At 46.9% G+C, this 14,605-nt stretch overlaps 1 protein-coding gene across 10 annotated transcripts in view; it reads right to left on the bottom strand.

Moving 5' to 3' along the window:
- BCL11A (BCL11 transcription factor A) overlaps window positions 1–14,605 on the bottom strand; it is a 99,287-nt gene that overhangs the window by 16,220 nt on the left and 68,462 nt on the right. The window lies entirely within an intron of this gene.

The raw sequence follows: 14,605 nt of genomic DNA, 5'->3' as shown, positions 1-14,605 counted from the left end.
GGGCTGCATCCTGGTGAGGAAAAATGACTGCTCACACTAATAAACATAAACCTAGCCATAAATCAAGCATTTCTAGCACTGAGATTTTTGTGAGAAAGGAAATATTGGGTTTGTGCAACCTGGGGATTGTATGGTTTATATGGTGAGTTCCTAGCTTTTGCAAGTCCACCTTGAGCTAACTAAGCATGGATAAGTCAATCTTGAGACAGAGGGAGGAGAGGGACGGAGCAGGGACGCTCTGTGTGCTCTAGCGGCTTGGAGTTTGAGATGACTAGGGGAGGCAGCAGAGAAGAAAAACAGACTTTGATGGTGAGTAAACAGAGTATGTTTTCCATTAGCTTAATATTAAGAGCACTTAGAAGAGTTGTTGTTATACTCTAGGATAGCAGGTCTCAAGTGTAAAATACGTCCTGTTCTCCTTCTATGCATCACACTGCCAAGAACAGCCAGGGCAACCAGCACAGGGTTCCCTTTCATGAGGAGCCTGGTGGGTAACAATGGCGTGGCGCTCGCGGAAGCTCTTAAATCTGTTGTTACCGGGCCTGCCCAGGGAGGCTGCCTAGGACCATCTACAGAGGCAAGTCCTCCTCCCTGACACCCCACTCCAAAAAAAACAAATACCACTCAATGAACCAGCAAAAGCTGAAGACCGGACTTAGAAAACAAGTATGTCTTCATCCAACTGCTCACACTCCATGAATTGAGAGGTGAGGGTGAAATTAAGCTGACAGATTTAGTCATAGCTTTTTTCAATGAGAAATCTGAGAATGCATTTTTGCACTTGTTCTGGGCTCAGCTATTGAATAAATTTGTTTGTCACCAAGACTGAAATCCATTTCTTAGGAGACCCACACAACAGGGTACTATGATCCCAACATGACAACAACAAGGTACTTGGATGTTCAGATGGGGGTAGAGTCTCGTTTCATATTCCCCGCCCCTGACTCTGGGAAGCAACCCTTTGGTGCCTGGACTAGATCTCCAGTGAGAAACCAGAGAATCATTAACCTTGTCCAGGCCTAACCAACTGCATGCATCGCTTGTTGGCAAACTCCTCAACTAACCCACTGGCCTAGAGCAAACCAAGCTTCTGGGGGTAGCAGCCTGGCCCCGTTCCCCACAGCACTAGCCCACAGGGCAAAGTGAGGCCTCACCAAGGAAAGTCTCTGAGTACCTGGCACCAAGATTTAGTTTTGGTTTCTGAATTGTAAAAAACCTTAGAGATCAACATGTCTAACGCCTTCATTTTGCAGATGGGGAAACTGAGGCCTTGAGAAATGAAGTGACTGGCCCATAGCTAGACTGATGGTTAACCACAAAGTGAAGACCAGAATTAGTCTCCTGACTGTCCATTCAGTGCTCTTTTCTGGGATAGCCATCCTTCCCTCCTGTGGTTCCCACCATGTTCTGCACTACCCAAGAAGTACCAGTGAGGAGGGATCTCTTTCTCTTGAACCATTGGGAGGAATAACCGCTCTTGGAGGAGAGTCCAGCCCAGAGGTGTTGAGTGGGCCTTTCAAACAGTCTGAATGAACTGACTTGGTTTCAAAATTAGAAAACAACACCTGATCTGCTTCCTGTGCCTCTTGGCTCACCTCCACTGTTGTCATCCTCTACCTCTGCTTCCCCTCTGAGAATCAGTCAGTAGAAGAGAAACTAAACCGTTCCTATGAGCCAAACACGCTCCTGACACTGTCTTCGTGAGAGAGACTCATACTTGAATTTCTCTTCCCCCACAAACCAAAGGCAACGGGCATCCCCAGCTGATTCTGCAGCCTCTCCCACCAAACACATCTCTAAACACATTCTCCTTGGTAAGCAGAATCAACATCCCCACAGGAACTGGAAATGCTAAATTGTTAATAGCCTCCCTAGGGCTTAACTTTTTGCTATGATGCTTTCAATTATTTCATCATGGTTTAGGCAGAGTCGAGTCTCACAATTTATTCTTCTAAGCATCACCTTCAACTAGAAGCTCTGCCCACCCCCCGGGCTGCCCCTGACTGAGGGCCTCTTCTCCTCCCACCCACATTTTCATTCTTCCCAGGAGGGGGTGGGCTCGGCCGGCCGGCAGGGAAGTGGGCAGTTTACCCATGCTCCCTTTATTTCTTCGGTGGTCTTCTCAGGGCAGTGGTTCTCAAAGTGCAAACCCAAGCCCAGCATCAGCATCACCTGGGAGCTGGTTTGTAAATGCGAAGTCCCAGGCCCTTCCTTAGACTTACTAAATCAAAAACTGGGTCGACGGGGAAGGGCGGAGTGGAATACAAAAACCTGTGTTTAGCAAGCACTCCCAGGGAATCGTATGCACAATCCAGTTTCATAAGCACTGTCTTAGGGTAAGGGGAGGCATGGAAGCTTGAAGCTTTGATGTTCTCCTGGCAGAGATCCACTGGCTCTGAGGTTGTCTGGAACTCACCTGCTTCAGGACCAAAGCAAGCTTGGGAAATTCCTAAGGATCCTTCCCTGTGGAGTCCAAGGTTCCACCCTCCCTCACTGACCAAGAACAGGCCCAGACTCAAACAGGGAACGCTCTTTGCATAACTTCCAAACCAGCTTTTGTCAGGCAGATGATGTGCTCACTACTTCCACAAAAGGGGAAGTGTTTGTGAATGCAGCTGTGGCACGCTGCACGGTGTAATGTAGCCAGCACTGGACTCCTGTTTCCCTTTCTGGACTTGCAAATATGTGGCCCTCTTCTGAATCAATCTTTTCATATGCCTTGTACTCCTCTGATGAAAGGCACTTTAACCTGTTCTGTTGCATAAAAGTCTCTCCAGATCCAGCATTTCCATTTAGGGCCTCAGAAATGCCTTATGCATTTGTTGTTGTTGTTGTTGTTTAGTTACTAAGTCGTATCTGACTCTTTGGGACTCCATAGAATGTAGCCTGCTGGGCTCCTCTCTCCGTGGGATTTCCCAGGCAAGAATACTGGAGTGGGTTGCCGTTTCCTTCCCCAGGGAACTTATGCATTATTAGGTTGCAATGGTTCCTTATGGCTGAATAACAAATAATGAATCTTATTTTTTTCAGGTCTCATTAAAAATCTGCACTGAATTGGGAATGGTTTTGGCTGAATGTTATGTACGGGTCACTTTACATTTCTATGTGCATTAGGACCAACTTTTGACAGAGAGCACTATAAGCCGGGTGGGACGTCCCTGGAATTGAAGATCATTAAATCAAGTTCTAGGTTTCCTCAAGAACATCTCAAAAATTCCTTTACTACTGACCTGCTATTTGTTTCCAAAACAAATCCCTGGGTATGTCATATAGCCACATCACTGTCTACCAATCAACAAGTAATCCTGCTGATGTACAAATGGGCAGAAACAGCCGAGCACAAGGCAACATTCCCAAAGCACTGCATGACTGCTCCAGGTGCTGACTTTTGTCAGGATTTGAGAACCCAGGCCTCTCTAGAGAAGTACATACATGTATGGATGTTTGCTGTTCGCTAAAGCATATATGTGCATCTATGTCTTTCTTTTCTTAAACACACATTTCTAGATAATTTCCCTGTTTTCCTAACAAGACAAAGCACAGGAGTAGAGCTATCCCCAAGAGGAAGGGTCACCCTGTGAAATGTGACCTCCCGCTCACCTTGGGTCTTCATGAAAAGAATGGATGACAGTCCGCTATAATGGGGAAGAATCTCTCTATTGGTGATAGGCCAAAATAAAGGACCCTAACTGTCCCTTCCAGCTCCAGCATTCTCAAGTCTCTTCTCTGCTGCTGCTAAGTCGCTTCAGTTGTGTCCGACTCTGTGCGACCCCATAGACGGCAGCCCACCAGGCTCTGCCATCCTTGGAATTCTCCAGGCAAGAACACTGGAGTGGGTTGCCATCTCCTTCTCCAATGCATGAAAGTGAAAAGTGAAAGTGAAGTTGCTCAGTCATGTCCAACCCCCCCTGCCAATAGCCAAATTACAGATTACACTTAAAATGCATCCTGAAAGTTTGTAAAGTTCCATGAATGAATTCATTCTAATTGTAGTAATATTACTGCATCTAAATCACAAAAATAACAACAGTGCAGCTAGTCTAGGATAGAGGCTTCTTTATCTAACTGAAAGCAAATCCATTGAATGTCCTTCTATCTCCTGATCCTCTGTTTAGGACAGATGCCAGCCCTCACCTCTCAGATCCTGTGACCTGCTGCTGCTGCTGCTGCTGCTAAGTCACTTCAGTCGTGTCCGACTCTGTGCGACCCCATAGATGGCAGCCCACTAGGCTCCCCCGTCCCTGGGATTCTCCAGGCAAGAACACTGGAGTGGGTTGCCATTTTCTTCTCCAATGCATGAAAGTGAAAAGTGAAAGGGAAGTCACTGAGTCGTGTCGAACTCTCAGCAACCCCATGGACTGCAGCCTACCAGGCTCCTCCATCCATGGGATTTTCCAGGCAAGAGTACTGGAGTGGGGTGCCATTGCCTTCTCCATGTGACCTGCTAGAGTATGTATATTATAGTTTGAATAATACAATATTATAGAGCCAACATTAGCAATACCTGTGTCTTGAGTTGTGTCAGTCTGACTGAAAATGTGCCAGCTTTATCACTGCTAACAGACTTCTTAATTAACCTTCTGAGATTGTCAAAATTGCATTCCCTTTTGTTCTGGAAACGAGCATTTATGTAAGCACGTCTCCCATCACTATGCTTTTTCACTAGCTAAGATTTTACCAACTTGTGATGCTCTGTACAATTGAAAGCAAACAAGAATTCTACAAACATCACTTGATAGAATTTCTTGGCTGAAACTTGTTCATGGTCCTTGTATTCCTAGATACTTCACCAGTGACTTTAATCTCATCACTCACTCACTTAAAAACTCTTCCCCCCACCTTTTTAAACCAATTCTATCATCTCAGAGCCTTGATTATCTAAACAACATGTTACTAATTTCACCTGTTAAAGAGTTCTCACCCTAGGCATCCACTCTATCAGTGGGGAGAAAAGATGACATCTTTCATGCCCCTTTATCTATAAAAATGAAAAAATGCAAGCCACCAATCTGTCAGGCCTAAACAGAATTTTCTGCAATCTGTGTCTTTAACATAACCAAAGCATATAATTCCAAAAAAAAAAAAAATGAGCTTGCTTTTCAGAAGAATAAGTAAGCCAAAGACATTGTGTTGTTCCATCTTTGTGTTGAAATGCAGATTTCCCACTAAAAGGCAAATCCTTCATTTCAAAAGGTTGAATAGGATGGTACTTAAAAAAAGAATTCCAGCTGGTTAAATTTAGGGTGTTGAAAAAAGTTCATTCCAATAATATTCTTTGGCTCTAGGCCCAAAGTATTTTCACTTGATCGTGAATTAGATAAATTTTTATTACATTTTAAGCTCTTCCCTTAGAATGGCGGAACTTCTCGAGGAGACTGGAAGGGCAGCTGCATAAAAAGACCAATCATCTTATACAACAGTTTTTTTTTTTCCCTTTGTTTAACTGTGTACCTCACTATGCAAAATGTGTGTACCCAGTATAAACTCCATTCATTCATTCTTTGACACAGTCATTCAACAACTATTTACTGAGTGCATATAATGCCCAAAGCTATGGGCTACCTCTGTGGGCAAAACAAAGAAAACTCAGACACAGACTTCCCTACAGGAAATTCCATCTAGTAGAGAAGATAGACCTGGAAAGGAATCGCTATGCTCCAAAGTAGAAAGTGTGTCACAAGACAGGTACAGATAAACTGCAATGGAAATTCAAAGGAATTTTGGAAGATAGGACAGTGGCTCTGGGGAAGAGGTAATTTAGGGACTAGACCTGGAGAGTCAAGAGGAAAGACTTTCTAGGTAAAAGAAAAGGCAAGTGTGGATGCCCAGAGAGAAGCAAAGCTCTAGGTATACACAGAGCAAACGGGCTCAACAGGTAATATATTTAAATCAAAACATCATGGACAAATCCACTCAGTTGACAAGAGAGGATATGGTCATCTAAATAAATAAACCCTCAGGACTTTTGTGAAGGATTCAGCTTTCACAGCTTCTTATTTTCAAACATCACATTTTCTTACAATAATGGTTGCAGCCATGTGGATGCTGGTGAAACTATGAAAGTTCATCTGTCTTGTTTTGTTCCTGCCCTGTCCCCCCCACCTTGATTGTCTTTCCCCATGATGAATGGTGGGTGGTCTGCCAAGGCAGAATTCACTGTGTTTTATTCCTCTGAGTCAGCCAAACAAGTGCTGATAGCCATGTTCTTCCTCGCAATACCACCTCCCTGGCTTAAATAATCTATTTCAGATGTATCATTGCTAGTTTCAGATGGGCTTGTACTTGCTGACACATTTTCAACAAATGACTGTGCAAGAAATGCGGAGATTTTCCTATACTGCTGTGTCTCTTCAATCATCAGCTTGACCTTCCCTCCAAATTTCCCTGCTTTCTTCTCTTCAAAGCCCTGGGGAGGGCTGGGGTAACCCTACTCCGGCTCTGAGTCCTTATATGGAGGAATCTGTTTGTGTGTGGTGGGGTGTGAGGGAGTGTGTGTGTGTGTGTGCGTGTGTGTGCGTGCACTTGCCTCTACCCAAGATTATTTTTCAGGTTATTTGGGGGAATTGGCAAACAACTTTTAAAGAGGCCTTGTCCAGTGGGTTCCTTCCTTCATGGGTCCCCTTAATCTCCGTCCAGATTCCTTTCTTCCTGTAGGATGTTAGGGGCTCATTCCTCTATAGAGACTGCTAAAACAAAATCAGGAATTTAAGTTCTTCAATCCCAACTCTGCCATTCACCAGCTATGTGACTTTGAGTAAAGCACCTCCCCTTACTGGCCCTAAGTTTTCTCATCTTTAGAAAAAGAGGACTGGAGTAGATGAATGAGTTTTTTCTCCCAAGCGAGTCTTGAGTCTCCTTGGGACCAGATCAAGGGCACAAATAAGACACCTACTACAGCCCATCCTAGAAGGTGGCCAGGATGGAACTATGCCCTGTTATGACCTGGCAGGATGAGGCCAGTGTGGGCTGGTCCCCAGGCTAATTCTTAAGACTCAGAATGTAGGCCTGGTGGTGGTTTCCAGTCTCCTGGGGTCACAGTCTCGCAAAGCTTACCTGTCTTGAGTTTCAAGCCGGAAAGCTAGGTGGGTCCTGAGCCAAAGAGACTGAAGGTCAGGGAGAACCAGGAAGAAATTTCCCACAAACTCAGGCTAAATGTCAAGGGGAAAGGTCTCTGCTGCCCGTGCCAGAAGGCCAGTGGCAAAGATCGGCCTCACGCCAGAGCCTGGCACCCATTGTACATGAGGGCACACAAAGGACTCTGAGAGAAGCCAGAGTCCTCTCCCAGCCACCCCAACCAGAGAAGCCAGGCCCCAGCGCCCTGTAGTTCCTGCCTCGGCCAACTTGCAGGGTTCCTGGAAAGCCAAGTGTAAACTGAATTTCTGTAAACTGAATCACATTTGCTAACGGACATAATTTCAGGGATGTTTCATCACCCTTCCAGGCTCATCGAAAATTGGCAGGGCTTCTAACACTTTTACCTTTTAAGGGCTTCTTCCTCCACCCCCTCCCCAACCTCTCTGTCAAGTAGTTAATGATCTGTAAACAAACACTTTAAATTCAGTGGGGGAGCTCACTATTTAAAGGAACCCTGTGGCGAAACCTTTTGAAAAGTTAACAATCTTTCTGTAATGTGAAAAATCACCCTCTAATTTATCGGTTTCCATTGATGAGATTTGGTGTGTATTGGACTTTCTTAAAGTGGGACTCAACAGCAGTACCTTTGTGGTTAGAAGAAGGGGTGATTAATGAAGAAACTGAAGTCCCAGACGCGTTTCTTTCGCCCTAATCGTCCAGCCTCACGCACATGTATTCACAGACCCCACTCACCCCACAGAGAAAAGAAGAAAAGGCCGGAAAATCATAGCCCCAGCACCTGGAAAGCTACACCTGCATCTCTCCAGGATTTGATGCCTGGAGGAACAAGCATTTTCACATGAGGTGCTGTGCTAAGTCACTTCAGTCATGTCCGACTCTTCGCGACCCTATGGACTGTAGCCCGCCAGGCTCCTCTGTCCATGGGATTCTCCAGGCAAAACTACTGGAGTGGGTTGCCATGCCCTTCTCCATGGGATCTTCCCAACCCAGGGGTTGAACCAGAATCTCTAACGTCTCCTGCATTGGCAGGCGGGTTCTTTACCACTAGCGCCACCTGGGAAGCCCTTGAGGGAAGGAAGCCATTTGGGCTGTAAACGTGGATCCAGTGAGACTGACCATTTGCTCAGCAAACGTTTAATTCTGATAACACCAGCCAGGGCAGAGAAGGACTTCTCTATCAAAGCAAGCAGAACATGCAACTCCCAAATTCCTCTGAAGAGGCCACCCCGAGCCTTTTTTTATCTATGTCAACTCGCAACAAACAGAATTTATGCCTCCACATAACCATTTTCATCAGTTTCAAGAAAATGCCAGAATAAGCTGAAGAAAACCAAGCTTGGCACTTATAGGAATGCCCCTGATATTTTCAGGTGTTCTTGGGCTGTGTGGAGGAGAATGTGGGTGGGATGTAGGCAGCGATGCTGCTGGAGGAAAGAAGCATGGTAGGTGGATATGAGCAGGCCCAGAGAGCTGCGAGATTTTCTGGTTTCATCTTCCAGGTCTGATGTGTGCAACCTTCAAAGAAAAAGGGCACAGAAGCACAGGTGGCCCCAGGAAGGCCTGATCAAGCCTCCAAGCTTCATCCTTCTTAATAAAGTATGTCATGGGACTTCCGTGGTAGTCCAGGGGTTCAGATTCCATGCGTCCACAGAGGAGGTGTGGGTTTGATCCCTTGTTGAAGTTCTGCATGTCGCAAGGTATGGCTAAAATAAAGAAGGAAGTATGTTTCGGCCTCTGTGCAGGGCTTTATTTTTTTCCCCAAAGCCTTCTTCCTCACATTCTGACCCCACAGGACGCCTGTGGGGTGAGGGAAGGTGTTATCTTCACCTCCCCGGGTGGTGGAATATCTCTCAGGCATCCTGCTTCAGGTAGTGAGGGCAGGGCTGGAACTGAGTCCTGCCCTCTGACCTGGGGACCAAGCTGTGCCCCCTGCTCACCACTCACCTCAGAGCCCTCCAGGCTGGCTGAGTGTCTGGGTGCTTGTCTTAAAGACACTTACAAGCAGTGTGTTGCCTTCCTGGGACAGTAAAATGGGGTGTGAGCATCCAGGGAAGTGGGGGAAAGACACGCTGTAAGGGCCTAATGCTCTGTGACACCTTGGCCAAGAGATCCGTAGCACCAGAATTAGCCATTCTCCAGAATTAAAACTTATTATGTCCGATAGTTAATACAGAACTGCTCGGAAATTATGAGAACTAATTTAAGGCTTCAAAGCTCTACAAACTTAAAATGGTCTAGCAGGTCAGGCTCTGTCATTTCTTCAGGAACAAAACTAGGCTGCCCTCTCGCCTGAGGTGAGATTGACTCAAGGAGGGTTCTGGGGCTTCGAGGCCAGGCCTCGTCCCACGGCAGCAAGTCCTTGTTTCAGAAACAGGCCTCTGCCCGCCCACAGGCTCTTCCGACTTCTGCTCCCCTGGGCTCAGTCGCTCAGCACCTTCCTCCTCCAAGCCCTGGCCTCAGTCCTAACCTCTCTGACAGCCCCACAGAACAAAGGAGAGGCAGACACAGTCTATCGACTGGAGGCCTGTTTTCTTGGCCTCAGAGTTCATTTTCCTGGCTTTTTACCCAATTTCAAATCCTGCATTTATCCCACTGACCAACCTGGAAAGAATTTCTTGAATAAAAAAAGATGCCCACGTGTATGATATGCAGTCACTCGGGAGGTACCACTGGCTGTTCTCGGGCTTGCTAATTCTGATGATTCAACGAGCGAACACACAAAGTTATCAGACTCCTCCAAGCTCCGCAAGCCAAGAACATACCACCCTCTCCACCCACTGGACAGGTCCGCTTGAGAACTCAGCTTGTGACACCTGGCCTCTCCGGGCACTGGGGCCACAACCCCCTTTCCTGTTTCCACAGACATCAAGGGGGCCCCACATGAGAAGGGAGTCCCCAGGATCATCTCTTGTTTTGAATCTAAGACTGCCTGGCAAATGAGGCCCCAGTTACACTCTTTTCTACGCAGCACCGGACGTGAGACCGACCCGGAGCCACCCACGTCAAGGTCTCCCAGGTCCACTAGGAATGGAGTGGCTCCCCTCTCCCTAACAAGCCCCTCAGGCTAAAAGCGCCCTCTGTCACTGGCCCACAGATCTCCGCCACCATCACACTCCAGCCCTGTCAGGCGGTGGGGAGTGTGGACAGCAGGGCTGCCGGGGTTTCAAAGAGGCCGACCAGGCAAGCACCATCCTGTACTCCTGCCCCGGCTCTAACGCAATAAAATGTCTTTTATCAGTGTAATTCAAGGCAAAGAGTCAAGGGTCTGTCACCATTTTAAAGAGGCTTATTACATGGCCACAAAAATTTGCCTCAGGCTCAAACCTGGCATGTAAGGTATCAGCGTGGGACAGGTTCTTTTGATTTGATTTTATTTTCTTACAAAATCTGAAAATGAAACGCTTCTGTCCCTCCCTTCCACCAACCGTTTTTTGATTTATGGGGGAGGAAAGAAATTTGAAGTTGACAGGTTGGGACAACTCCACTCAGCTTTCTCACTCAAAAGCTGCTTTTGTTAAACCATACTTTGCATTTATGGCCTGCGGCTCTTGGCTGACACGGCTGCTCCTCCAGTGTGGAGCGAGCTGCGGATTTCCCCAGGAGGAGGCCCCACGGAGATTACACCCCCACCCCCCACCCCACCCCGCACCTAGGGCCAGGGCACTGCAGCTCAGGGGGCGGGGGGCACCAAGGCCCCCGGTTAGACAAAGGCAGGGCCGGCAAAGGACCTCCCGCCTTACACTATGGATCCAGGGCTTCATGTGATGCTCATGTGAGCATCTGGTCCCAACTTCTGGTCCCAACTAAAGTTCAGCCTTCTGAGACCCAATCGCGCACTGTCCACCTCTCCTCACCCAGCACCATCCCTTCAATCAATACTCTTAAATCATATGCTGTTCAGGGGACTTTTTTTCTTGAAGGGCAATTCTAAATGACCTGGGCTGAAAGGAGCTGCCAAGGGCCCAGCAGTGACCAGGGGGACCTTGCCTTCCTGGAGCCCCTGAGGTCTCTCCCGTAAATGATTCACTAACCCCAGAGCCTCCAGGTCAGCCTTGACCCAGGAGATGATTACAACCAGTTGAAAGTGGCTGCTGGCCCATCAGTTCACTGTACAATGTTGACAACCTGTGACTGTATATTTACTCAATGGTCATTATGGACAATCAAGTTAATAATTCACTTTCCAAACGCTGCGTAATTATACAGTTAGAAGAGTTACAATAGATGTCAAATTTCCTTAAGCCTTCTGATGAATTGGTCCCAATTACCTAGTCTGGCTGCCTTTCTTCTCCTTCATCATCTCAATTTTTTTTTTTTAGTAATCTCCTACACTTTCCTCTATTCTCATCCCCTACCTACAGCCCCATCTTTCTGCCCTGAGAGAGGGAACAGTGCAAAGTCCTTCAGTTCAAGGAATCCTCTTTAGATCACATGGTTTTGCTCCACTAAAAGGGTAAATAAGGCTAGCCCTGGAAGGTGCGTGGAAGGCTGTGTGGATGACCTCATCTGCCTCCCTGCCTCAGATGCAGGAGGCTGCCTGCAGCAGCCCACGCCTCATCCCCCGACTGTCCTCGATCCTGGCACCACCCGGTGGAGGGCAGGGAAGAGAGTGCAAAGCCCTGGAGTGCTCAGCGGGGCCAGGGCTTCCCAGCCAAATGACTGGCATGTCCCTGCCCAGCGGGAGCCCCAGGCCCAAGCCCAGCCCCTGCCTATGGGATGTGCAGGAGAACAAGAGAGAAACATATACACCCTGAAAACGAAAATGAGGCAGGGATCCCAGGAAAAGCAAAACCATTCAGACCTCCAGGGCTCCTCTACATCTCCCAAGAGCTAAATTCGGCCCTTGGCACCCTTGCTTTGTGGTCTTCACACATCCATCTCACCCACCACAAGCATATAACCTGCTTTCCAGGCTCAAAGCAAGTTCTACCCTCCCTGGTAGGGCAGCATGGTCAGCTGATCCCGATCACCCCAAGCTGCAAGGCCTGGCAGGGAAACCCAGGCAAGATGAAGGTACCAGAGCACACGTGGTGAAGGAGGAGAGGGACAAAGGTGACAGGAGGTGATGGCAGCAGAGACAATATCTTTTTTCCATTTCAATGAAATGTGATGTTTTTAAAGTCATTTTTCTAGATGCTCCACTCCCTACCTCTTTCTCTCTCCCACATGCTCCAGCACACACAACCCAGGGCTCCTGTGTTTTGAAGGGTCTCTCCCCATCCCCACTTCCACCTCACAGACGAGATGAATTTTCTAGCAGATTCCCCAAATTTTATATTATGGTGGGAAAGCCTTTTGATCACCATGGGGTTCCGGAATCATAAGAGTTCAGCATGCTTTCTGGGACGTGAACTAGGAAGTCCTGCAAAAATTCTCAAATTCGTGAAACCCACCAAGATACAGAAAACATCTCCGGAACCTACACTCGGTTTTAATAACGGGGATGGACTAACATTTCCTGGCTGATGGCTTGGATAACACTCTCGGATCTAGAATCTCATTTTTCAGGGGCACTCTTGATGCCCAGAGAGGGGGCAGGCCTAAGGGGCGATTTCTACACATTCAGAACATTTGTGATCATTCTATGTAGACAGTATGGTGGGAGTATTTTTGTTATTTGTTCAGGTTGTGGTTTCTTTTCCTCCATTTAAAAAAAAAAAATTGGAGCTGTATTTGTTTCCTGTTGGTGGTGTGGACAGAAGGCGGGTGTGTGGTGGAGGAGGTGTGTGGGGAGATGGCTGATGGATGGAGCAGGGCCGAGAATATCCGGAATTGGAGAAAAGTGAGAAATGGAGCTTTTTCTTGGCTTCCAAACAGTTGTAATTTCTACTGCCACCGCTTAGATCCTGGGCACCAGGCAGAGAGAGAGTGGGAAAAGGGACATGTGACAACTTTGCCACAAATCAGGATTTGGCATTTAAATCCACAGGAAGCAAGAAGAATAGAGGGACTTCTTATTTATAGATTTGCAGATGAATTGAATGCGATAACCCAAAATGCACTTCTCGTGTATCTGAAGGAGCAATTCCATTTTCAGACTTGGAAAGTTTCCCATAATTGAGTATCACCCGACCCCAGCAGCATGCTGCGTCCCAAGGTTAAGATCAGCTTCCTGAAAACCGGGCAGAAGGCTGCTGCCTTCGGTGGTAGCTCAAGAATTCCACTTTGAAGGACAGGTTGGTACCACACTACATTTAACTGGATTCAGTTCATCTGATTATACAGTGCCTTGCTTTCTGGAATATGTAATCATCTCTTTCTGATGACATTTTAAATATCCAACTAGACAAATAATTGCAACAATAATTGATAGCAGAGTCAAGCTGGAAGATCACTGATTGGCAGAGTCCCCACCGGAACAAATCTTCTTTCTTTCAAACATTACAGGAACGATGCTTAAATCTAACTTTTGCTGATAAATGCTCAAAATCTGATTTACTGATCAACGCACGGCAAGAAAACCTGCACTTCAGCCTGTGATTACTCTGTGAGCCACTGGAAAAGAAGCAGGCAGTGTGATTTATATTATTTTATTTCCCATGAATAACTGTAAGGATGGTGTGGGGAGTTTGGGAAGAATCAACTGGAGTAAGAGAAGTGCGGCTCTTGATACCGTGCTTCCTGAACCTTGTTGGCCAATCCTCAGGGTTTACAGCCCTTTCCCCCTCTGATGTGTATCCCGTGTGGAGAAACGGTTTTGACAGGGGGAACACCCAGAAAGAAAGGTCCACAAAAGATCGGCTCCACTCAGGCCTTTGAAAGCTGGTTTAAATCGCCTCAAACCAGGACTTAAATTCCACTGCCCTGAGCACTGAGCTCTGGACAAGGTCAGGAGGTCTGGGCTCAGACAGACCCCAAGGGATCTCAGACAAGTCCCTGGGGACAGATGAGGGCCATCCAAGATACAGCCCCAAATCAACCACTGTCTACATCACGTGTTTCGATTGTAATATTCAAGTTATGGTTTGGGTCACTGCTTTCAACAATTCAGACCCTGTGGAATGCTGCAATGGTCAGAAATAACTCACAGAGGAGGCTTGTCTCCGGGAAACATCAAATGAACGAGCTGGCATATTCACAGAAATAGATTACAGTAAGGAAAATCTAAAACAGAAGATGTATCTGGTTGCTCCAGCCAGCAACAAAGGCAAGAACCAGGCGGAGAGTCTAAGCACTAGCATGAGAGTCTCTTTTCACTTTTTTTTCCTCCTGGTTTTCCTATTTTTTTACCCCCTATTTTCTTTTCCCCTTCTTGTTCTTTCTTTATTCCCTTCCTTCTTTCTTCTTTTTCAGGCCAGGATGGTTCTCCCCCCACCACACCCCCCCGCTTGAAACAGAACCATTATAAACGAGTTCACCTCATAGCTTCTGTTAAAAATCAGGAGCTTGTTAGATGTAATGATTATCTGCGCCGTGACACTTAGCTCATGCGAGGGGGCTTGTCGAACAGCTTTCCTCTAATTTGGATCTCCTCCGGTAATTAGAAAGCCCTTAGAGTTTCCGCAAATGC

This window comes from Capricornis sumatraensis, chromosome 1 (assembly GCF_032405125.1).
Source record: "Capricornis sumatraensis isolate serow.1 chromosome 1, serow.2, whole genome shotgun sequence".
Classification (NCBI taxonomy): domain Eukaryota; kingdom Metazoa; phylum Chordata; class Mammalia; order Artiodactyla; family Bovidae; genus Capricornis; species Capricornis sumatraensis.
The sequence above is the reverse complement of the archived record's forward strand: the minus strand, read 5'-3'. Positions and strand labels throughout refer to the sequence as shown.